The 25981-nt window shown below is 30.6% G+C and overlaps 1 protein-coding gene and 1 pseudogene across 2 annotated transcripts in view; one reads left to right on the top strand and one right to left on the bottom strand.

The window, feature by feature from the left end:
- LOC119607807 (calsyntenin-1-like) overlaps positions 1-24498 on the bottom strand; it is a 43160-nt gene extending 18662 nt beyond the window's left edge. The window contains exon 1 of one of the 2 annotated variants that reach the window (XM_037961910.1): positions 24335-24498. The gene's annotated coding sequence lies outside the window, so the exon portion shown is untranslated. Of the gene's footprint in view, positions 1-23893; positions 24073-24334 lie in introns of those variants that run through there. The other variant, XM_037961911.1, reaches the window with a different exon arrangement.
- On the top strand, positions 10316-11084 carry LOC119607808 (annotated as a pseudogene).
- Positions 24499-25981: the final 1483 nt, after the last annotated feature.

Here is a 25981-nt window from a genome sequence, read left to right as displayed (position 1 = left end):
TGTCGACCGAAACATTTCTTGGTGCTTTTGCCCGTTTTTTCTCCCGTCGAGGTTGTCCTGCCCACATATACTCGTACAACGGAACTGCATTTGTCGGTGCTGCTAATTTACTGGAAGTAGACCGAAAGCAGTTTTTACCCCAATTAAGAGAAAACTACTTGTACGAAATAGTTTTCAGCCAGTTGAATGGCATTTTATCCCCCCTGGTGCTCCTCATATGGGCGGCTTATGGGAAGCCGGCGTTAAGAGTGTAAAAACTCATTTTCGTAAAATTGCTGGAATACAAAAATTTACCTTTGAGGAGTTTTCAACAATGTTAACCCGTATAGAAGCTTGCTTAAACTCAAGACCCTTAACTGCAATGAGCGATAATCCCTTCGATTTAATCCCTTTAACCCCAGGTCATTTTCTGATAGGGGCACCTCTTATGGCACCCCCTGAACCCGATCATTCCGATCTTTCATTGAGTATTGCCAATAGATGGCAAAAACTCAAAGTGCTCCATCATCAGTATGCTCAACGATGGAAAGAGGAATACCTCAAGGAACTCCATCGGCGAATTAAGTGGAAATATCCACAAAGGGACTACAAAGTAGGAGATTTAGTTGTGATCCGTCAGGATAATTTACCCCCAAATGAATGGCGCTTAGGCAGGATAGAGAAGAACCATGTAGGCCATGAGAGCAAGGCCCGCACTGCGGACGTGAGAACAGCTTCGGGCAATTTTACCCGGCCCATAGTGAAGCTTTTTCTCTTGCCAAAGTCAGAAACTGACTAATTTTTTTTTTTTTTTCTTCTCTCTCTATTTACTTTACCCATAGCAAGGTGTCGAATGTGAATCGCCGCCTGGAAATCCACCGCAAATCCGTCTTACACAGACTGTCGCTTGTGTAAGAGTGAGCACGCTTTACGTAAGTGTCTCAAATTTCGTAAAATGTCGGTGGGGAAGAGGTGGGAAACGGTAAAGAAGTTCCGTTATTGCTTCAATTGTTTGGCACACTCACATATGAAGGACAAATGTACCAGCCGTGAGAGGTGCCTTGAGTGCTTGTCCGAACACCACACTCTTCTCCACCGCCAAAAGGCCCGCAACCCAAGAACAACCCCATAACAGCGACGGTCCCAAGGAGCAAAGTCCCTCCAAAAGGAAGAGGAACAACAACAAGCGTGGTAAATCCAAAAATGCCAGCACACCTCAACAACAACCACATCTTTGCTGCGTGCAACAACAGCAACATTATCAACAACAACCCCAACAATATCAACAGCAACCACTGCCATATCAGCAACAACAAACCCCGGCAACCATTGTAATAAATGTTATGTCTGGCCGTATAGTTTAGACTCTTTTTATATATTTTTTTTTCTATATTGTTAATTTTTTTTTAATTGTTAACAAATGAATTGTTATGTTGGAAAAAAAATGTTACCCGTTTTTATTTAACTCTGTTTTCAGCACATTTTACCCCGCAGTATCCTAAGCCTTCCTTATTGCAGTATTGCAAGGGGCGGGATGTTTTTGCGCACAGTGTATATGGTCAGTTACTCTTCACTGGCCATTCTATGTTTTTAATTCTTTGGCGTTTTTACCCTCTTTCTCTCTTTCTTTAAAATTGTAATGATCACTTACTTTTGTAACCCCGAAGAGTACGGTACGTACAAAACCCCAAATTAAAACCCGAGAAAAACCCTAATAAAACACCATTTTTATATTTTTTAAAAGAAAACTAATTTTGTTTTTATTTTTCTTAACCCAATATTTTCGAGGAAATATTTCAAGGAAACAAATTGAAAGGAGTAAAATTGTATTGGTTGGCGCGGCGCACAGTGGTATAGGAAAAAAAAGAGGGAAATAATTTGGTAACTTCTAAACGGTTAATCCGAATTTAATGAAATTTGATATGCACAAAGAGGAGGTGTTGTCGAGTTTAGGTTTTGAATTTGGACCTTATAGGCCAACCAGGGGCCCGGCGGGGGGTCCTCCAATTAGGACACCTTGGCTATGTTAAATTTTTAAAACGATCCTATTTCTTCATTTGAGTTCCGATTTATAAAAAATTTCGTATATAGAATCTCCTCATCGAGCACTATAAATGCCGTCGTAGCAGTAAATTATCTCTTATAGTTAGGATATATTCGCATTTGAAAATTAAAATTTTAAAATTTTTACCGTCCTTACTTTAGTTTTTTGATAATAGCGGGTCCAAATATACCCGATTTTCGCAATTTTTTTTATTCGCTTAACAACAAGTTTATATAATTAAAATTATATACAGTTTTGAAAAATAGACAAAATTACCTTTCCATTGATATATAACATGCCTACCTACTGTTTTTTAAGTGACAAATTAATTAGGGCACTATTATTTTCATCCATATATGTAACAAATTTAAGAGTTAACCTTATGGATGAAAATAATAGTGCTAGGTAAATTTTCTAAAAGATGTTGAGTTTTCCCTAATTAATTTGTCACTTAAAAAACATTAGGTAGGCATGTTATATATCAATGGAAAGGTAATTTTGTCTATTTTTCAAAACTGTATAAAATTTTTGAAAATTAAAAAATTCGCGGAATACTTTTTTTAAAAAAAATTAAAAAATGTTTTTTATTCAGTTTTTGCGAAGATACAAATTTTTCAAATTGCAATAAAAATTTTATTTATGAATATTTTTTGATGAAATTTTACAGTTAGGTAGATTTTTTTACTCAAAATCCAAAATTAAATAAAAATTTCGAATTTTCTTATTAGAAATCCCGGAATTCCCAAAAAAGTTTTAAAAAATCCCAAAAATGGGATTCTTTGGTTTTTTGCCTATTATATCCATACCAGGGGCGGGGTTATCGAAACCCGTTACAAAATGATTAAGAACATATTGGGTCATATAAAACAGGTCACTATAATTTGATATCGACTATGCGATTTGAGAATTTTTGCTCAAAATTGAATTTTCCATAAAAAATAGGGTTTTTTGGATGGACCTGGTCCCCTCGGTATCAAAAATTTTTAGGTTTTGTTTCATTTATCGTACTTTATGTAAAGTCAGCTTTCCAAAAAGTATAAATTCTATATACATCTTCTTAGAAACTTTTTAGATAACTTAAAAAGAAAAAGACACTTTTTTCCCAAAAAAATGGCAAAAAATCGCCTTTTTTTAATTTTTTAAATTAAAATGCCTATAACTTTGGACTCAGTCATGATTTTTACATAATTCTTTCACTGCTTGATATATAAACTTGTTATTAAGCGAATAAAAAAAATGGCGAAAATCGGGTATATTCGGACCCGTTATTAGCAAAAAACTAAAGTAAGGACGGTAAAAATTTTAAAATTTTAATTTTCAAATGCGAATATCTCCTAAACTATAAGAGATAATTTACTGCTACGACATTTTTTATAGTGCTCTATTTTTTCCTATACCACTGTGCGGCGTCTCTAATATGAAGTGCATATATTGGTTTTAGGGTTGTAGGTTTACAAGTATTATTTTTGCCAAAGACTGTCGCAGAAAGTCTGGAAATTATTTGAATCCTTTCTATTTTTAACACACTTCTTGTATTAGTATATATAAAATTAGGTAGAAGAATTTTTACAATTCCTTTCTTGATCTTGATTTTGTTACACTTGTATGTGCATGCAAAAAGTAGGTAAAAATATATCAAAATTATATTTATTGACATTTGGAAATTTTCCAAAATAGTTGTTTATTAATATGCACATAAAATCGCTAAAAATATGTTTTTATATAAATTACACATTTTCTTATACAAAAATTTTATTTTCCAAATGATCATAATTTAATTCCATATAAACATTTCTTAATGTGGTTAAAAATTTATTTGTTTTGTTGAATATTTTTCTTTGAATAGTAAGAATGCATTATTACTCATATTCATTTACTAATATATACGCATGTACCCGCTGCTGTAAATCGCTTGTGCGCAACACTCGTTAACTATTCAGTAGCGAGTATTTGCTAATGCGCACGTCGGCATCATTGATAAGTAAATGCCCAATACATAAAAGAAAAGATGTTTATGTTTTTTTATACCCTCCACCACCATAAATGGTGATAGAGGGTATATATAAGTTTGTCATTCCGTGTGTAACACCAAGAAATATTCCTCTGAGACCCAACAAAGTATATATATTCTGGGTCCTTATCAAATTCTGAGTCCATTTAGCTATGTCCGTCTGTTTGGCTGTCTGTCTAAAACATGCTCACGTTAAAACTAAGCAAATGAAATAAACCAAATTCACCAAAAATATTCACTGTTATCCTAAGCAGTTTGGTATTAAAAATCCGGAAACAAAAATGTTGCCAAGATAGGTAAATATCTAATTTTTAGATAATAAGTACGAGTGCTATATTCGGCTATGCCGAATCTTAAATACCCTCCACCAGCAAGCTACTTTTTATTAAAACACATTTAGCTATCTAATTTTTAGACAACTTGGCAACATTTTTGTTTCCGTATTGAGAGTACTAACATTTATGCATATGTCGAACTAATTTTTATAAGTCCAGAAAAATTTATATTAATAGGCCAGTTCGAAAACATGTTAATAGAATGATTTATCTATACACAGAACATACTTATGTTGAATTTTATCCATATATAATCAGTTAACAACGAATAAGGTGGTATTAAGTGCTTTACTGGGAGCCAATACAACTTATGGGCCGATCCGGAAAAAAATTCCGTAGAATGATTTATATAAACAAAATACACATTTATGTCGAATTTTATCCCGATTGCTTTGATTGTCAATGTGCATTTATGTAATTTATAATGATTTATATGATTTTCGGAAGTGCGCCTTATATGTGAGTGATTTATATCTAGGCAAAGCATATTTGTGTCGAATTTTATTAAGATAGCTTTGTTTGACAATGAAATATGTGCTTTTAAGTGATTTTCGGAAGTGGGCCTTGTATGGGAGCTATGACCAATAATGGGCCTATCCGGAAAAAAAATTGGTAGAATGATTTGTATGTACACAAAACATGTTCAACTCGAATTTTATCTCAATAGCTTTATTTATCAATAAAATATGTGCGTTAAGGTGATTTTTGAATGTGGGCCTTATATGGGAGCTATGACCAATTGTGGACCTACTGAGATCTACGTTGATAGCATGATTTCTGTTCATATTATATTTGCATGTACAAAATTTTGTGTTGATATCAATATATTTGAGGGAGTTATTATTGAAAAATTAATTTTCGGGAATATATTCCTTTGTATGGGGCTATGGGAAATTTTGAATCGATTATTTTGATTTTCAACATAATTTATCCCTGGATAAAAAAAATAATGTGGGACAAAATTCATAGAATTATCTTTTGTAGTTTCTGAGAAAACGACTTAAGAATTACGAAAAAAACTGTAATTTTTTCGAGGTAGTCTTAAATTTTCACTCATACCTTTTAACGTTGTGAACCGATTTTGCTGATTTTCAATACTAAACTGCTTAGGATAACAGTGAATATTTTTGGTGAATTTGGTTTATTTCTTTTGCATAGTTTTAACGTGAGCATGTTTTATGCAGACAGACGGACTTAGCTAAATGGACTCAGAATTTGACAAGGACCCAGAATATATACTTTGTTGGGTCTCAGATGAATATATCTTGGTGTTACACACGGAATGACAACCTTATATATACAATAATACTCAATATTTTCAGAAATATGTAATTGAAAAAGAAAGAGCAAATTGATTGTGATAACATAGGAAGCTACTCCATTCATTGAAGATCCGGACAAAGTATGAATGTAAAAATGGTTGTAAATAAATAATAATTTATTAAATTAAATATAGTGAAAGGCAACTTCGAATTGGTATTACGACCAAACACCATGGAGATGAAACATCCTTGTTAATGAATATGGAAAACTGAACAAATGACAGTGGCAGGTAGTTAGCTGATACACGTATGTATGTATGTACATACATTTGTATAAAATATTGAAAAAATTAAAGTAAATCAGATTTCACATAATTTTAAAATTTTTTGAACGCCATTAAAATAACAAAAAAACAAATTCCATAAAATAAAGTGTCTTATATTGTTTATTTTCAGATGGTGTACCTGAGGGTCAATAACCGTCAGATGAATTCCTTGAGGACAACATGAGATGCGACCCATAAAATCAGCGAATTTAAACGCCGAAAGTTTATAGTTAATAAGTAATATGTAAGGAGTTCAAGAAATATTTAGATTTTTTTATTTTATACTTTAACGTTTTCAATTTTGTGTATTATTATTATAATATTATGAATATATTTAGAGAGTGCGTAAAAATAATTTTAAAATAATAAATTATATATACATATGTACATACATTGTGTATATTTTTATATGGGAAAATATATGGGTAAAGGGGAAATATATGAATATGTATGAACATATATGGTCCCATATATGATCATTTTTAGCTGGAATGGGAAAATTTACATATTTCTACAAATATTTGATCAATTAAAAAAATATTAATATAAAAGTAGCTGGTGGAGGGTATTTAAGATTCGGCTCAGCCGAATATAGCACTCTATCTTGTTGATATTCGATTTTTTTATGAATATTCGAGTTTGATTTTCTTTAAATACTCATTAAAAACAAGGATATGGTTTTTCTTTTTATAGCCATCACGAAGAAAAATTAAATAAAAGTTTAGAAGTGAGTTCAAGACATTGGTCCCCGATTTCACCTAGCCGCTATGTACATAAATGTCCACTCTAATACAGTTCAAACCACCACAAATATCGTCGGCCGGGGATTTAAGTGCTCTATATGCCAAAAATGCATTCTGAGTAAATCGATGTAATCTTGCTAAAAGGTAGAATTTTGTGATTTTTTACCATATACAGTGAATTAATTAAGTAATTTGCCTATGTAAAATTTTATAAATATAAAGAAAAAACTTTATGTGAACAATTATTTTTAGCAAAATTAAGCAATTTGTTTGTTGTATTTTTTAAAGATATCTTATATTTTAATTTTCTACCATAAAAAATAAAATCGTGATATTAATTAACGAGATTTTTGATAAAATGTGAACGTATTGTTAATTTATTAGGTCAATAAAATATTTTGCTTTTTAGGTTTTTGTTCATTTTTTAATATTGCTGTGTTATTTTATAAAATTATTATTTTTATTACTCCTATATATTAAAATAACAATTTTTAGATATTTTAGAAGTGGTACGATTAAATTTGGACAATTCTTAACCGATTTATTACCCTATATACCTATAAGAATTTATCACTATTTGACTTAACATGAAATCTATCATTTCTTTGGTTTTATTTTAAAAATAATAAGTAATTTTGAATTGGATACATGATATACTAGAAAATCAATGGATTTGGACCTAGAAAAAATGTTAAGTGGGGTATAAAACTATATATTATAACAAAATAATCTAGGTTTTTTATTACGGAAACCCCGTCTATTTCGGGAGTACTGAGTGAATTTTATTCAGAATTGTATAATATTGATTCTGATTCAATAAACCTAACACTAAGTACCATCCTAGCCACTCTAAGTATGGGGACATCACCGTATACCACTATAGAACTATTACATGATAAAATCTTGATTTTCTGCCTCATATTTTGAATGTTTTATTTTATGAATCAAATACAGTAGACGTATTTGGATCTGGATAGTAATTCTTGATTTGGCCTCTAAATATATATATAAGTGTATGTATTAGTTGAAAAATATTGCTTTTGTGGACCTTAGGTGATGATAATCACCTCTATCTGTAAATATTTAAATATCGTAGTTTCCCTGTACAACACGACAGTTCACTTTATATTGGTTCCAAGTGACTTAAGGTCTGTTTTTCCAAGTTCGTATATGGGCTTTGGAGAAGATAAAAAAGGAGTTCAATGGTTTTCCTTGCATACAAGTCGCTTTGGGTCATTTCATCAATTACTCTATTTTATATTTGTTATGGTATTGATTCAACATCTCATAATATATTTACACTTGTTCTAAAAATCTAAATCTTTATATTGGATTGCCTCATTATTTTCCTTTAAACAATTTTAACGCAAATAATTTCACAGTTTCACACAATGAGGATATGATTTTTGCAAATTGCAATTGAAAAATACTTAACACATGTCCTTTTAACAATAAAACAATAAATTCCAAAAAGTAATTAAAAATAATTTGAAAACGAAATTACCTTGAATTCTAAAAATGCAAAATTCTTTATTGACCTGCAAATTCTGATGAAAAATAATAAAATGCAACAACAAATACAAACAAATTTGTATTTTAATTTTTTTTTTTGGTTTTTCCATTTTAAACAATCTCTATTTTTAATTGGAAAACATAAATTTACTTTTTACCTGTTTTATCGAATTTTATTTATGAACTCTTAACAAAAGGTAGTCAAAAAAACTTAGTTGATTCACTGTATTTGTTTTGAAATTAAGATTCTGAGGAACATTTTTTATAACCCGATCTCATTTACAAAGGGATATTTTTTAACGGTAATAAAAATTTCGTTTGCTCTATACGTCATCTTAAGCATATTTCCTTGTAAATACATACACGTAGAGAAAAGTAGCATTAGCAAAGCAATAAATCACACCTAACATAAAAAAACAAACTATTTATTCATTAACAAACCAAAAATAAACAAGATACAGTGCTATATTCGGCTGTGCCGAATCTTAGATACCCTCTACCAGCAAGCTACTTTTTATTAAAACCCATCCTTATATGGGAGTTATGACCAATTACGGACCGATCCAGAAAAAAAATTCGTATAATGATTTATATGCAAAAAAATAAATTCAAGCCGAATATTACTCCAATAGATTTATCAATTAATAAAATATGTGCGTTTAAGTGAGTTTAGGAAGTGGACTTTATATATGACCAATTACGGGCCTCTCCAGAAAAATTTCGTAGAGTGATTCATATGCATGTACACAAAACATATTTGTGTCGAATTTTATCAAGATAGCTTTATTTGACAATGAAATATGTGAGTTTAAATGATTTTCGGAAGAGGTCCTTATATGGGAGCTATGACCAATAATGGACCGATCCGGGAAACATATGCGTTTAAGTGATTTGGTGGACCTAATACGGGAGCTACGACTAATAATGGACCGATCCGAAAAGAAATTTGGTAGAATGATTTGTAAGTACACAAAACATATTCAGCTCAAATTTTATCAGTGAATTATATTTATTTATCAATGAATTATGTCCGTTTAGGTTATTTTTGGAGGTGGACCTTAAATGGGAGCTATGACCAATTGTGGACTGATTGAGATCTACGTTGGTAGTAAGATTTCTATTCATATTATATTTATATGTACAAAATTTTGTGTTGATGCCGATATATTTGAGGGTGTTATTAACGGTAAACTAATTTCCGGGAATATACACCTTTGTATGGGGCTATGGGAAATATTGGATCAATTATTATGAGTTTGAAATACTTGATCCATGGCACAAAAAAATAATGTGTGACAACATTCATCGAAATATCTTTGGTAGTTTCTGAAAAAACAACTTTTACAACAAAAGCTTCAAATTCTCGAAAAATCATTGAATCAGTAGAGATAACAAAATTGACTGCAGAACAAGCTTTAAGTGTTTTAATAGATGTAAAATTATCACGGCATTCTTACGATGTTATTAGAAGAGCTGCACCAGAAAAGTTTCCCTCTTATTCTTATGTTCAGAAGCTAAGCAATGTTGTTATCTGCAGCGAGAACTGATAAGTATTTCTGAAACTTCAGTTCATTTCAGCTTACAGGGCCTTTTAAACCACACTGTATAACTTTTTGTTAAGCTTCAAAAGACTGAAATAGATAATTTAAATATCTATGAAATAGTAAATATTGTTCTTTATACAAAATGGGGATTTGATGGCAGTTCTGGACATAGCATGTATAAGCAAATGTACCATGGTCCTAGTGGTAACGATTCATTGGTTTTTATAACTTCAATTATTCAATTAAAAATGACATGCTGCAATAAAATAATTTGGCAAAATATGCGTCCATCATCTACCCGATTTTGTCGACCCTTAAAAATTGAATTTTCAAAAGAAACAACAATGACATCAATAAATGAAAAAAGAGGGTGGAAAATGAAATCAACAATTTGTCAGAATCTATTGTATCATTAGGCGAAAGATCTGCCAAAATTAGTCACAAACTAATGTTAGTGATGACAGACGGTAAAGTATGCAATGCTATCTCCGAAACTTCATGAACGCAAAAGTGCTATATTTGTAATGCTACGAGTAAACAGTTTAATTATGTAGAAGACATGATTAAAAGACCTATAAATACAGAAAACTTAAAATTCGGGCTTTCAGTTTTACACGGTTCGATTTTTCGAATGCCTTCTACACTTGTCCTACAAACTTCCAATTAATAAATGGCAAGCACGATCACCCGATGACAAGAAAATTGTCACTGAAAACAAAGCTAGAATACAAAAAGAATTTAAAGATAAAACTGGCTTGATTATTGACTATCCTAAGCCTGGTTTTGGTAATACAAATGATGGCAATACTGCCAGGCGTTTCTTCAATCATGTTATAAAAAGTGCACACTATTCTTATTGTTGTATCATGTAACAATGAAATTAATATTGAGAATTTCAGAAACTACGCGAATAATACAGCTAGATATTATGTTGAGAAGTATTCATGGTATTACATGTCCCCCACTCTGCATAAATTTTTTTTTTTCATGGCCCTGAAATAATTGATCATGCTCTTTTGCCAATTGGCCAACTTTCTGAAGAAGCTCAAGAGGCAAGAAACAAGGATTTCAAAAACTACAGATAACATTTCTCACGAAGATTTAGTAGAGAAAAAACAAATGAAGACATATTTAATAGACTTTTGTTAAGCTCCGATCCTATAGTTTCAAGTATGAGCAAAAAATATGAAAAGAAAAAAACTGTTCTACCAAAAGCGGCATTGGATCTCCTTATTCTTTCAAATGACTCGAATAATAAGAATAACTCTGCAGAAAGTAGTGATGATAGTTTCAATGATGATGGTGAGAATGAAAATTACATTGAATAAGAAAATAACAGAAATAATTTACTACCCATTTTCAATTAATAAAAAATAAATAGTTAAAATAATCTAAATTAATATAAAAATTGCTTAAGATATTTTATTTCTTTGGTTAAATATTGGTATATTTTTAAATTTATTAATGTTGTGGTTCTATTTCGGTTGTAATTTCTATGTGAACTAGGAGAAATAATGGACCAATACTTTATATGGGAACTATGATTAAATATGGACATACCATTTTGAATATAAAAAAACATATTTAGTATAAGCTCTAAAACCATATCCGGAAGGTCCATTTGTATGGGAGCTATGCGAAATAACGGAGAAGTTCTCACCAAATTGAAGTTCCGCCTTTTTTTGACCAATATAAACCTATGTGCCAAAGTTTATTATGATATCTTCAAAATTGTGACTTGCACTCATACAAACATATTTAAAATTAAGTCGCAGGAAGACGGACAGACTCTAGAATAGCCTTAAAAAAATGTTTTTAATTCCAAACTTTATTTTTTAAAATAAATAAACAAATACGACAATAATAATAAAAAATTAATTTTACCCTCCTCTGAATTAAGAGCCATTTTCAATGCTTTTACCCCAATGTGCGACGTCCTTGGTACGTATTCTAGCTGGCTCTTTTTATACCCTCCACCACCATCAGTGGTGATAGAGGGTATATATAAGTTTGTCATTCCGTGTGTAACACCAAAAAATATTCATCTGAGACCCATCAAAGTATCAAATATTCTGGGTCCTTATGAAATTCTGAGTCGCTTCAGCTATGTCCGTCTACCCGTCTCTCTGTCTGGTTAAAACACGCTCACGCTAAAACTAAGTAAATGAAATCAACCAAATTCACTGAGAATATTCATTGTTTTCCTAAGCAGTTTGGTATTGAAAAAATAGCAAAATAGGTTCATAGCTTAAAAAGTTATGAGTAAAAATTTCAGACTACCTCAAAAAAAAATTAAGTTTTTTTCCTAATTCTTGAGTTGTTTTCTCAGAAACCACCAAAGATAATTCGACAAATAAAATTCTACATGAGTATGTTTTGTGTATACATAAATCACTCTACGGAATTTTTCTCCGGGTCGGTCCATAATTGGTCAATATAAGGTATACATCACTTAAACGAGCTTAATTCATAGATAAATAAAGCTATCTGGATAAAATTCGACATGAATGTGTTTTGTGTATATATGAATTACTCTACGAAATTTATTCCGGATCGGTCCATAGTCGGTCATAGCTCCCATATAAGATCCATATCCGAAAATCACTTAAATGCGCATAAACTTATTAGGGTAGAACTCGAGGTGAATATGTTTTGTATATATATATATATAAATCATTCAGTGAAATTTTTTCCGGATCAGTCCACAATTGGTACTAGCCCCCATATAAGGTCCACATCCTAAAATCATTTAAACAAGCTTAATTCATTGATAAATAAATATGTCGGGATAAAATTCAACATGAACATGTTTTGTGTATATATGAATTAGTTTACGCATTTTTTTCGTATCGGTCCATAATTGGTCAAATCTCCCATATAAGGTCCACATCAGATAATCACTTAAATGCGCATAATTCATTGATAAATAAAGCTATCAGGGTAAAACTTGATGTGAATTTGTTTTGTATATATATAAATCATTTGTGAAAATTTTCCACATCGGTCCATAATTGGTTACAGCTTCCATATAAGAAATTATTTTAGTGTCAGTCCATAACTAGCTCCCATATAAGGTTCACTTCTGAAGTCCACTTAATACCACATAATTTATTATTAAACTCGACATGAGTATGTTCTGTGTATAAATATATTATTTTGATTATTTTTTTTTTCGAATTGGTCCATTATTGGTCATAGTTATCATATAAGTTATCGGCAAGATCAGCACATAATAGGTCATAGAATAATCGGTCACTTAATACAAATGTTTCTGAGCCTAATCAAGATTAGTTACATACATACATGCATGAACAAGTTACAAAATGATAACACCCGGGTTTAACAGTTCTGCATAAGGGGAAAAAAGTACTTTAGGACTACAGTACATACTTAAGTAAAATTTTTTTCCTTAGTATAAACTTGTTTGTATGCTTGAACGTAAATTTGGTATAATAATTGTTTTACAAAAAGTTGGCGTAAAAAGGGACGTGGCGTCCGATCCAGATCTTATATAGTTTATAGTTCCTCCTGAGGTCAGACCTATCGGAATACCAAATTTCATGTAAAACGGTTCAGTAGTTTTCTGTATGTCTCGAATGAAAATTTTGTATAACAATTATATAGAAAAAAGTAAGCACAAGAGGAATCGTAACGCCCAATCATGATTTTATATAGCCTATTGTTCCACTTAGAATAGAACTATTTTGCAAAAAGTGGGCGGAAAAAAGGGCGTGACATCCGATCATGATCTTATATAGCCCATTGCTCCTTTTGGGGTCCAAATCGGTTGAGTAGTTTGCCGTGAATGTGTAACAAACAAACCAACAGTCTATTTCATATATATATATAGGATATTATACGCTTTGAAGATGTAATGTGTCGTACTATTCATTCCAAAACATTCATTATAACAGATTTCATGAAAATCGGATAAGTACTTTTTTGTATGCTTGATCATAAATTTGGTATAATAATTGTTTTACAAAAAGTTATCGTAAAAAGGCGCGTGGCGTCCGATTCAGATATTATATAGTTTATAGTTCCTCCTGAAGTCAGACCTATCGGTATACCAAATTTCATGAACATTTTGTATAACAATTATATCGAAAAAAGTGAGCATAAGAGGCATCGTGACGTCCTATATACGTCATATGTCATATATATCTTTTATGGAGATATGGCCAATTATTGGCCAATCCGAACAAAATTTCGCAGAATGATTTATCGATAAAAAAATACACTATGTCGGATTTTATCCGTATATATTTATAATTGAATGAAATTTCTTGGAAAAAGTGACTTATGGAAATGGGCCTTATATGAGAACTAAGACCAATTATGCAATGATCCTTACTTTTTTTTAAGATTCTTATATACACAAAATATACTTATTCCGATATCTTTATTTTCTGAAGTGGATCTTATATGACAGATATGAACAATTATGAACCGATCCGAAAAAAACTTATTTATATAGCCTATTTTTAAAATATCTTTATTTCTTAATTGGATATTTGCATTTATGGACCGATCCGGAAAACATTTCGCAGGGTGTTTTATATTTACTTTAAACACATTAATGACTAATTTTATACCGATGACTTCATTCAGTTATGTAATATGTGCGATTACGTGGTTATCGGAAATGGGCCTTATATGGGAGCCCAATTATTGACCAATCCGAAAATATTTCACAAAGTGATATATGTATACACAAAACATATTTATGTTGAATATTATTCCAATATCTTTATTTCTTAATTAGTTATTTGTATTTAAGTATTTTTCGAAAGTGGACCATATATGGGAGCTGTGACCAATAATCGACCTATACAGATCTACGTTGGTAATATGATTTTTGTACTTATTATATACATACATATGTAGTGATACCGATATTTTTGCTGAAGTTATTAACGATAAATCTATTTCCGAGAATATGTACCTTTGTATGGGGCTATGAGAAATTTTGAATCGATTGTTTTGAGTTTAAACATTTTTGATCCTTGGGTAAAGAAAATAACGTGTGACAAAATTCATTCCATTATCTCTAATAGTTTCTGAGAAAACTTCTCAAGAATTAGGAAAAACAAGTAAGAATGCTATATTCGGCTGAGCCGAATCTTATATATCCTCCACCATCTATTTTTATATTAATACTTTTTTAATTGATCAAATATTTGTAGAAATACAATTTCTCATGTCTTAAATAGAAAAACCCGAAGATTTAAACAGCTTAAATCTGTTACAATTGCAAGATTTATTATAGATTGTAGATTTATGGACATCTTAATTAAGTAATGAGTTATGTGCGTTTAAGTGATTTTCGGGAGGGAACCTTGTATGGGAGCTATGACCAATTATGGACCGATCAGAAAAAAATTTCACGGTAATATTTCTGTATATAAGAGCAATACTTGTAGCAAATTTTATAAGGATATCTTGATTTAGTAATGAGTTATGCGCGTTTAAGCGATTTTCGGGAAGGGACCTTGTATCGGAGCTATGACCAATTAAGGACCGATCTGAAAAAAATTTCACAGTAAAATTTCTGTATATAAGATCAATACTTGTACCAAATTTTATATTGATATCTTAATTAAGTTATGAGTTATGTGCGTTTAAGTGATTTTCGGGAGGGGACCTTGTATGGGAGCTATGACCAATTATGGACCGATCGGAAAAAACTTTCACAGTAATATTTCTGTGCATATGAGCAATACTTATTCCAAATTTGGTAATGAGTTATGCGCTTTTAGGGAAGGGACCTTATATGGGAGCCATGACCAATTAAGGACCAATCTGAAAAAAATTTCACAGTAACATTTCTGTATATAAGATCAATACTTGTACCAACTTTTATATGGATATCTTAATTAAGTAATGAGTTATGCGCGTTTAAGTGATTTTCGGGAGGGAACCTTGTACGGGAGCTTTGACCAATTATGGACCGATCGGAAAAAAATTTCACGGTAATATGTCTGTATATAAGAGCAATACTTGTAGCAAATTTTATATGGATATCTTGATTTAGTAATGAGTTATGCGCGTTTAAGCGATTTTCGGGAAGGGATATTGTATCGGAGCTATGACCAATTAAGGACCGATCTGAAAAAAATTTCACAGTAATATTTCTGTGCATATGAGCAATACTTATTCCAAATTTGGTAATGAGTTATGCGCGTTTAAGCGATTTTCGGGAAGGGACCTTGTATGGGACCTTATATGACCAATTAAGGATCAATATAGGATCAATACTTGTACCAAATTTTATATGAATATCTTAATTAAGTAATGAGTTGTGTGCGTTTAAGTGATTTTCGGGAGGGGACCTTGTATGGGAGCTATGACCAATTATGTACCGATCGAAAAAAAATTTCACAGTAATATTTCTGTATATAAGATCAATACTTGTACCTAATTTTTTATGGATATTTTAATGAGTAATGCGCGTTTAATTGATTTTCGGGAGGGGTCCTTGTATGGCAGATATGACCAGTTATGTACCGATCTAGAAAATTTGTTCTCTATATGAATGCTATTGACATAGAATTTAAAGTTGTAAAATTTTGTTACGATATCAACATTCTGAGGGAAGTTATTAACAATAAACTCATTTTCCGGGAATGTGTACTTTCGTATGGGAGGTATATGAAATTGTGGACCGATTCTGCAATTTTCAACAGGAATAAAGTTCTCATGTAAAAACAAATGTATGATGATTTTTATGAAATTATATTGCATAGTTTTAGTGAAAATTACATCAGAATGTGTAAAAAATGCTTATTTTTTTCGGAGTTGTTTTAAATTTTGATTCATAACTTTTCCCGATGTAAACCGACTTTGCTCATTTTCAATACCAAACTGCCCAGGACAACAGGGAATATTCTTGCCAATTCAATCATTTATTTCATTTCGGTTTTACGTGAGCGTGTTTTACACAGACAGACGGACGGACAGACGGGCATAGATAAATCGACTCAGAATTTCATAAGGACCAAGAATATATAAACTTTGTTGGGTCTCATATAAATATTTCTTGGTGTTACACACGGAATGACAAAGTTATGTATACCATCTATCACCACTGATGGTGGTGGAGGGTATAACAAGTGGGCGTAGAAGGGTCTTGGCATGAGAAAACTTACATATTTCTTCAAATATTTGATCAATTAAAAAAAAATATTAATATAAAAGTAGCTGGTGTAGGGTATTTAAGATTCGGCTCAGCCGAATATAGCACTCTATAGCACTGGTGAGTCTATCACCACTGATGGTGGTGGAGGGTATAAAAATCATTTTATTCACGCCACTGACTGTTATAAACAAGAAGAGCAACAAAAACATGCTAAAAGTTGTTTTTGTTTTCAATAGTAGTTGTTGTAGGTGCATAACTAATGTACTTGATAATATTAATAAACTAAGTTTTCGTTTACATATTAATTTTATTAATCAAATTTAATTTTCAATATTTTTCATTACGACATTAAATTTGTTGAGACAAGTTCAATAATTAAAATTTTTATAATAAATATAATTACGCATATTAAAAAATAAAATAAATCTTTTTATAAAATCAATCGACCATAATGGCGATCCTGCCTATGGAACATAAGTAAGAAAAACTAGCAATTTCTTGTTATAAATATTTTTAATGTCGGAGGAATGAAATAAAATTATATCCAGAAACAAAAATTGTTATTCAAACTCTACAAGTCCTATTATAAATATTAAAGGAAAATCACAAAAAAGATTAAAACAAACCGAAGCCCAATACATTCAAAGTTTCATCTAAGTTCAGTTCAATAAACAATAATTTAACAGAAATATCAATTAAAAACATCAAGGAAATAAGTCTATATACTTAAGTATTTATTTATTCGTTATTAAGTATTAATAGTTCGTTACTACTAAGTATTTTATTTATTATATACCCTCCACCACCATCAGTGGTGATAGAGGCTATATATAAGTTTGTCATTCCGTGTGTAACACCAAGAAATATTCATCTGAGACCCAACAAAGTATATATATTCTGGATCCTTATGAAATTCTGAGTCGATTTAGCTGTGTCCGCCTGTCTGCCTCAAACACTCTCACGTTAAAACTAAGCAGAATAAATCAGCCAAATTCACTGAAAACATTCACTATTGTCCTAAGCAGTTTAGTATTGAAAATCAGCCAAATCGGTCCACAACGTAAATAGTTATGAGTAAAAATTTCAGACTACCTCGAAAAAAATTAAGTTTTTTTCCTAATTCTTGAGTAGTTTTCTCAGAAACTACTAAAGATAATGGAATGAATTCTGTCGCACCTTATTTTCTTTATCCAGGAATAAAAAATGTTCAAACTTAAAACAATCCATTCAAAATTTGTCATAGCCCCCATACAAACGTACATATTCTCGGAAATAGATTTATCGTTAATAACTTCGGCAAAACTATCGGTATCACCACGAAATTCTGCACATATTTAAATAATAAGAACAGAAATCATATTACCAACAATATACATAGGTTGATTATTGGTCACAGCTCCTATATATGGTCCACTTTCGAAAAATACTTAAATACAAATAACTAATTAAGAAATAAAGATATTGGAATAATATTCAACATGAATATGTTTTGTGTATACATATATCACTTTGCAAAATATTTTTCGGATTGGTCCATAATTGGGCATAGCTCCCATATAAGGCCCATTTCCGATAACCACGAAATCGCACATATTACATAACTGAATGAAATTATTGGTATAAAATTCATCATGAATGTGTTTAAAGTAGATATAAATCACCCTGCGAAATTTTTTCGGGCTCGGCCCATAATTGGTCACAGCTCCCATGTAAAGTCAACTTCAGAAAATTACTTAAGTGCACATAACTAATTTAGAAATAAAGATATTGAAATAATATTCAACATAAATATGTAGTGTGTAGACATATATCATTCTGCAAAATGTACTTTGGATCGGTCCATAATTGGGCATAGATCCCATATAAGGCCCATTTCCGATAACCACGTAAACGCACATATTTCATAACAGAATGAAGATATCGGTATAATATTAGTCATGAATGTGTTTATAGTAGATATGAAACACCCTGCGAAATGTTTTCCGGATCGGTCCATAATTAGCCACAGGTCCCAAATAAGGACCACTTCCGAAAATCGCTTAAATGCAAATATCCAATTAAGAAATAAAGATATTTTAAAACAAGTAAGAAATTATAGTCGGGCGAGGCCGACCATATAATACCATACACCTGTTACAAAAATGAAATGTGATTTAGTTTTCATAATAGAGCATGTAGTTGAATTGTACCTTGCCTCAGATATACTTAAGCCGTTTATTGTTGAATAAAATTGTGGACATTTAAGTAAAATTTTGAAGGAAAAATACGAAACGTATATGGTCAAATGGGACCCTATAATTATACAAAATTCATGAGAGTCATCGAGACTAGTATAGGAGTATATTGAACATAACGAGTATACTGAACATAATTATGAACTTAAAAGCCCTATTCGTCGGGTTCAGTTGTAAGGGGGCTAGGTGAAATAATGAACCAATGTTAATCATTTTCAATAGGCTTCGTCTTCGGTACCATAGAAGATGATGTGCTAAATTTCATATAATTATCTTCAAAATTGAGACCTGAAGTTTGATTACAAGCCCTATTTAGGGGTTCAGTTGTGTGGGAAATATTCATTTGAGACCCAACAAAGTATATATATTCTTGGTCGTTATGAAATTCTGAGTCGATTTAGCTATGTCCGTCTGTCCGTCCGTCTGTCTGTCTGTGTAAAACACACTCACGTTGAAACGAAGCAATATAATTTAACCAAATTCACCCAAAACATTCATTATTATCCGGTACAGTTTGGTATTGAAAATGAGCAAAATCGGTTCACATCGGGAAAAGTTATGAATCAAAATTTAAAACAACTCCGAAAAAAATAAGCATTTTGTATACATTCTGATGTAATTTTCTCGAAAACTATGCAAGATAATTTCATGAAAGTCATCACACATTCGTTTCTACACAAGATCTTGATTCCTGCTGAAAATCGCCTCCCAGAGTTTTTTGTTAATAACTTCCGTCGGAATGCTGATATCTTAATTTTACAACTTTGTCAATATAATTCATTGAGAGAAAAAATTTTCTGGATGGGTCGATAATTGGACATAGCTCTCATACAAGGTCCCCTCCCGAAAATTACTTAAACGCGCATAATTCATTACTAAATTAAGATATCCATATAAAATTTGGAATAAGTATTGCTCATATGCACAGAAATGTTACTGTGAAAGTTTTTTCCGATCGGTCCATAATTGGTCATAGCTCCCATACAAGGTCCCCTCCCGAAAATCACTTAAACGCACATAACTCATTACTAAATTAAGATATCTATATAAAATTTGGTACAAGTATTGCTCTCACATACAGAAATATTACTAAGAATTTTTTTTCCAATCGGTCCATAATTGGTGATAGCTCATAAAGTATTAACTTTAGAACAGGCAAAAATCACTTTTTAAGGACATAACAGTAATTTTGCCCGTTTTTCATCATTTCCCGCATTTTTTACCAGTTTTGGTGAAACTTTCGCAACGGAACTTTGCTAATAAAAATTTCTTACACTTTAGATAGCTAAATCGAAAATAACTTCGCGTCAGAATATACAAAAATCAGTTTTCAAGCACAAAAGTACCGATTTTCCCAGTTTTTCCCCCTTTTTCCAATTATTGGTAACCGTTTTGTTCCAACTTTCGCAACGCAACTTTTCTAATACATATTTCTGACACTTTAGAATGCTAAATCGAAAATATTTTCGCATTAAAATAGACAAAAATAAATTTTTATGATTTTTTGTTTCGATTTTCGTCGTTTTTCCCCATTTCCTTCTAGTCCAATTTTCGGAAAGTAATATAGCCTATTGACGCTTCTAGACATATATCTTTCTGTTCCAAATTTGAAGAAAATCCTAATATATATTAGGATGATTTTGATAGTCTCAGATATGATATATATGTACATATATTTAGAAATCCCAGCCTTAGGGGAAAAAAGCTGGTAAAAAGGGAAATCTGTATTTGCTGCGTAAAGGGACTCAATAAATGCATATCTTCAGACAATTCAAACTACTACAATGAATAAATAAAACAAATAAATAAACATATATATATATATATATATATATATATATATATATATATATATATATATATATATATATATATATATATATATATCGGTCCATATATATATATATATATATATATATATATATATATATATATATATATATTTGTTTACAGAAGTCAACGTACATCCTGGCTATACAATAAATTTCCGGTATAGGTACAAAACGCCTTTTTAACTGTTCGTTTTTTATCCAGAAACGGATTAAAACATTTTATCACTTTTTGAATTATGTAGTTTCAATTATAAATCTTTGATCTCATTTGCAGTTAGTTAGTTAGTTTGAAATGAGGATGTATATAAATACATACATCAAATCCGAAGAAATACACCTAGGCCTCTATCGGGTCTGTTGTGCGCTCCTTAACCAGTGCCTCAGGTGGGAATCGAACCCACCACCTCCGGTCTACCAGACTAGAACATTAACCACTAACCTGCCGGAGGCCACTCATTTGTAACATCGACATTTTCTAGGTCCTTATTCGAAAACGATCTAGACACGTCTGTCTGTCTGTCAGTCAGTTAGTAAGTCAGCCAGTCTCTTGAAAGAACAATAGGACCTAAACTATTGTTGCAGTTTGATTGGTATTCAAAATGGACATTTGAACATGGCCTCCATATAAAGTTCGCTTTAGAAAATGACTAACGATCATAACAGGCGTAAAAATACTAGTATTTTTATGAAATTATACTTAAATTTTTTATGAACCAAAATTTCATATAAATCGGCAAATTGAAATTTGCGAATTGTGTTAAGTATATTATTATCTTTATATTTATGTATATATATTTTTTATTTTATTTAGAAACTGTAATTTTACTGATTCGATAAAATTCATTTTGATTTCGATACATATTTAAAACGAAATTTTGATCAAATTGGATGATAATATGATCATGTATAACAATATTATGATAAATACAAAAATATAATGAAATATTATAATCATATGATATTTTACAATATACGATAATATGTTTAGACTACAATCATAATTTTAACCATAATATGTTGCACTTAAATTATGGTTACCACAACCATGTTTTTTCTCTGCGTGCTCTTACAGAAAATTATATCATTGTCAATAAATCGTTTAAAACCAAAAATAAAAGTATTAAGATTATATGCATTTCACAAAAATGGTTTGTTATTAGAAACTTATCACTCTCTGGAATTCGGAATTAGTTACAAAAATTGTCCGGATGTTCATATTTTGTTTTTAAATGTTATAAATTTGTTACTTTTTAATTAACTTTGAAAACCGAGCAAAGTTCAGGTTCGGCCGAACTTTCAAATTTACCGAAGTTCGGGTTCGGGTATTTCAGTCAAATTTTGTATCTACATCGTAATTTAGTAATAAGTAATATGTGTTTAAGAGATTTTCGGAAGGGAACCTTGTATGGGACCGATCGCACCCATATTATGAACCGATCGTGCAAAATTTTGTATCAATAGCTTCATTTGGTAATGAGTAATGTTGGTCTAAGAGATTTTCGTAAGAGGACCTTGTATGGGAGCTATGACCAATTAAGGACCGATCGGAAAAAAATTTCACAGTAACATTTCTGTATATAAGAGCAATACTTGTAGCAAATTTTATATGGATATCTTGATTTAGTAATGAGTTATGTGCTTTTAAGCGATTTTCGGGAGGGGACACAGTGACATTTCAATACTTGTACCAAATTTTATATGAATATCTTAATTTAGTAATGAGTTATGCGCGTTTAAGTAATTTTCGGGAGGGGACCTTGTATGGGAGCTATGTCCAATTATGGACCTATCCAGAAAAAATTTTCTCTATATGAATTCTATTGACATAGAATTTTAATTTGTAAAATTGTTTGAAGATATCAACATTCTGACGGAAGTTATTAACAATAATCTCATTTTCTATACCAAACTGCCTAGGACAATAGGGAATATTCTGGCCAAATTTTAATAATTTATTTCACTTCGAGCGTGTTTTACACAGACAGACGGACGTAGCTAAATCGACTCAGAATTTCATAAGTACCAAGAATATATATACTTTGTTGGATCTCAGATGAATATTTCTTGATGTTACATACGGAATGACAAAGTTATATATACCCTCTATAACCACTCATGATGGTGGAGGGTATAAAAATAAATTTTAATATTTTTCATATATTTTTTACATCATTTATTAATTATTTGGTTTTATTATTATTATTGTATTTTTTTATGGTGATGATATTACTCATAACACAAAATGTTGCAAGAAATACAAAATGTTGGAATAGTTTTGCCATAAGACGGGCGACACGCGTCATGCATTTCTACTTTGTTGAACCAAAAATGCATATGTTACACGCTTTAAAACTAAAATGTAATTCATCTTGACTGTTTTTTTTTTTTTTCTTTTAGATATAGATACATTTGACATTTGCACAGCGTACTATATACACCCGGAATATTTGTGGATAAATTATTTGACATTGAGAATTTAATCGGATCATGATGATAACGATGATGATGTGTAAGAAGACTTACTCAAAAGAATTGATAAATCGATTTACGACAAAACACATACATACTTTAGTTCTGTCCAACAGATTTTTAGAGATTTAGACTGAAGCTAGTTCAGGATTTCAACAATTGCTGTTCTTAGGAAAAGAATATGAGAAATGGAACCTATTTAAAGTTATGATGAAATTTTGTGTGTTGTACATACGAAATTTTTGTTTATTTTCTGCACGATATACAACAAAAGCAATACAAATGAAAATAATCGATATTAGTCCAGGCAGTTAAACGTTTTTAACTGAAACTAGTAACATGATTATTTTTTGGGCAACATAATCTTGCAAAATTTGTATTTAAAACAAGTGTAGCTCTTTAAGCATTTATTTATGAATAATAAACAATTTTGCTGGAGGAGAACTGAACCTGCACTTACTCACTTTATATTGTCCTTGTTTTTAGTTACCTAAAATTAACTGAATATTTTGTTGCAAAAATATTTGAGGACTGGCGTTAGTTAAATCTATATTCCCAATGACAAAAAGTGTTTTAAGAAATAAACTTTCATTTAAATTGTGTAAAATATTTTTTAATTTCATTTGCACTGTTTTTAATTTCTGAGTAATAAAATCGGTATATATACAAATGTATATATATATATATATATATATATATATATATATATATATATATATATATATATATATATATATATTTATATACATATAGTGTCCTCTTTTTATTAATTTTTTAATATTTATATGTACTTTTATTTGTTATTACTATTTGTATGTTTATTTAATTCTTTAACTTAATACGCTGTGTCATTATTTAGAAACATCTTAAAAACTTCATTAAAATAAAAATTCTTTTTTCCATACCGTTTTCAACTTTCAAAAATAATTTGTATATTTTAGATTTTTTTTAACCATAAACGAACTATATTCAATAACATCCAGATACACACATTACTGACTGGATTACTTAAGAAAAAATATAAATGTGAAAAATGAAAACAAATGAACGACATAAACATAGATGGATGGGATGGTTGAATAGATAGATATATACATATATTAGTTTATACTTTTCGTTGAACGTTTAGCTGTCGAAAGTGTGAAGAGTACGACCATATTTGCTATAGATATTTTTTGTAAGTTTTATGCACCCATTCACTATCAATTGTTGTAATGCAGGTAGGTATTCTAAATCCAGAGATGTCACAATGTTATGTTTATATGTATCTATATAGCTTACTCATAAAGTATCTGTACATAATTCATCCCTCACGAATCAGAATAATTAGTGATGTCAATTGCATTAAAGTTAAAAAAACGTGCAGTAGAATTGGTAGAAAAATCTTGAATATTGCTTATCGTTACTGTCGTAACGGAAGAACATAGTTTCCAGGAAAATGTTAAATTTTAGTTTGACATGTCCAGCTAAAAAATGTTCACGCCAAGAGTAACTGATATTTTTAGGGTTATAAACTATATACAACAGTTGCAGTTGTACTAACCGATTTTCAATTACAGCGAACTTCAACAACTATGGTCTTTGTTAGAGAAAAACATAAATTTGTTAAGAAATATATGAACAAATAAATTCAATGGTGGTTTTTTGTAAATAACATGAATGTCATACCTGTTAACTTTAAATTAAAGATTTAACCTCTGTTATGACTTATTCATTCTTCGAGATATCGTAACTTAAAACAATCATAAATTGACGAAAACATTTTTTTCGCCATTATTTTAAAGTAAACATACATACCCAGGAAAAACTTACATTGAAAAGTAATGAGTTAAAAAGCTAATAAAACCTCTTTTCACTACTTCTTCATTAGTATTTTAAGTCATTATTTTAACACTGTGATGTCATTGGAGGCAAGTACTTACACGCTCGTTTACAAATATTGAGTTAAAGAAGTACTTGCTATTTCTCTTACAAAGAAGTTGTTTGGTATGTTGTTTTATTTTTTAATAATAAAAAGATCCAGCTAGAATACGAACCAGGGACTTCGGTTTGTTAGTCAAATATTCTACTCACTGCACCACTGCTTAGCTATTTTATTGCGCGTCAAATAATGGTTTTCACATACAAACCTACTTTTGTTTTCTTTCTGGTAAAACGCAATTCTTAGCACGCAATTAAATAAAATGTGCAAACAAAATGACAAAGCCGAAAATAAAGTACTTTTATATCAGATTATAAGAAAGTCATTACAAGAGTACTTCTAAGTAATGCGGACGGTAAGTAGTAGTCATTGAAAAGTAAGTGGTTATGGAAGTACAACCCATTACCGAGATTTTGCTGGGTATGTATGCATATCAAAATATGTCAAAACAATTCCCATAAAAATATATAAGTTTTTTGACGTAAGTTATTAGATATTTGTGAGTAAAAGTATTTCTGTAAGAAAATTTTGGGAACATAAACATTATTTCTATGAAATAAGGAAAAAGTAATGTTGTTTTTATAATTAACTAGCTATACCCAGTGTGCTTTGCTACTCTAAAATCAATGTA

This window comes from Lucilia sericata, unplaced genomic scaffold (assembly GCF_015586225.1).
Source record: "Lucilia sericata isolate MDLA Ls3-8-SP2 unplaced genomic scaffold, ASM1558622v1 Contig000752F_arrow, whole genome shotgun sequence".
Taxonomy (NCBI): domain Eukaryota; kingdom Metazoa; phylum Arthropoda; class Insecta; order Diptera; family Calliphoridae; genus Lucilia; species Lucilia sericata.
The sequence above is the reverse complement of the archived record's forward strand: the minus strand, read 5'-3'. Positions and strand labels throughout refer to the sequence as shown.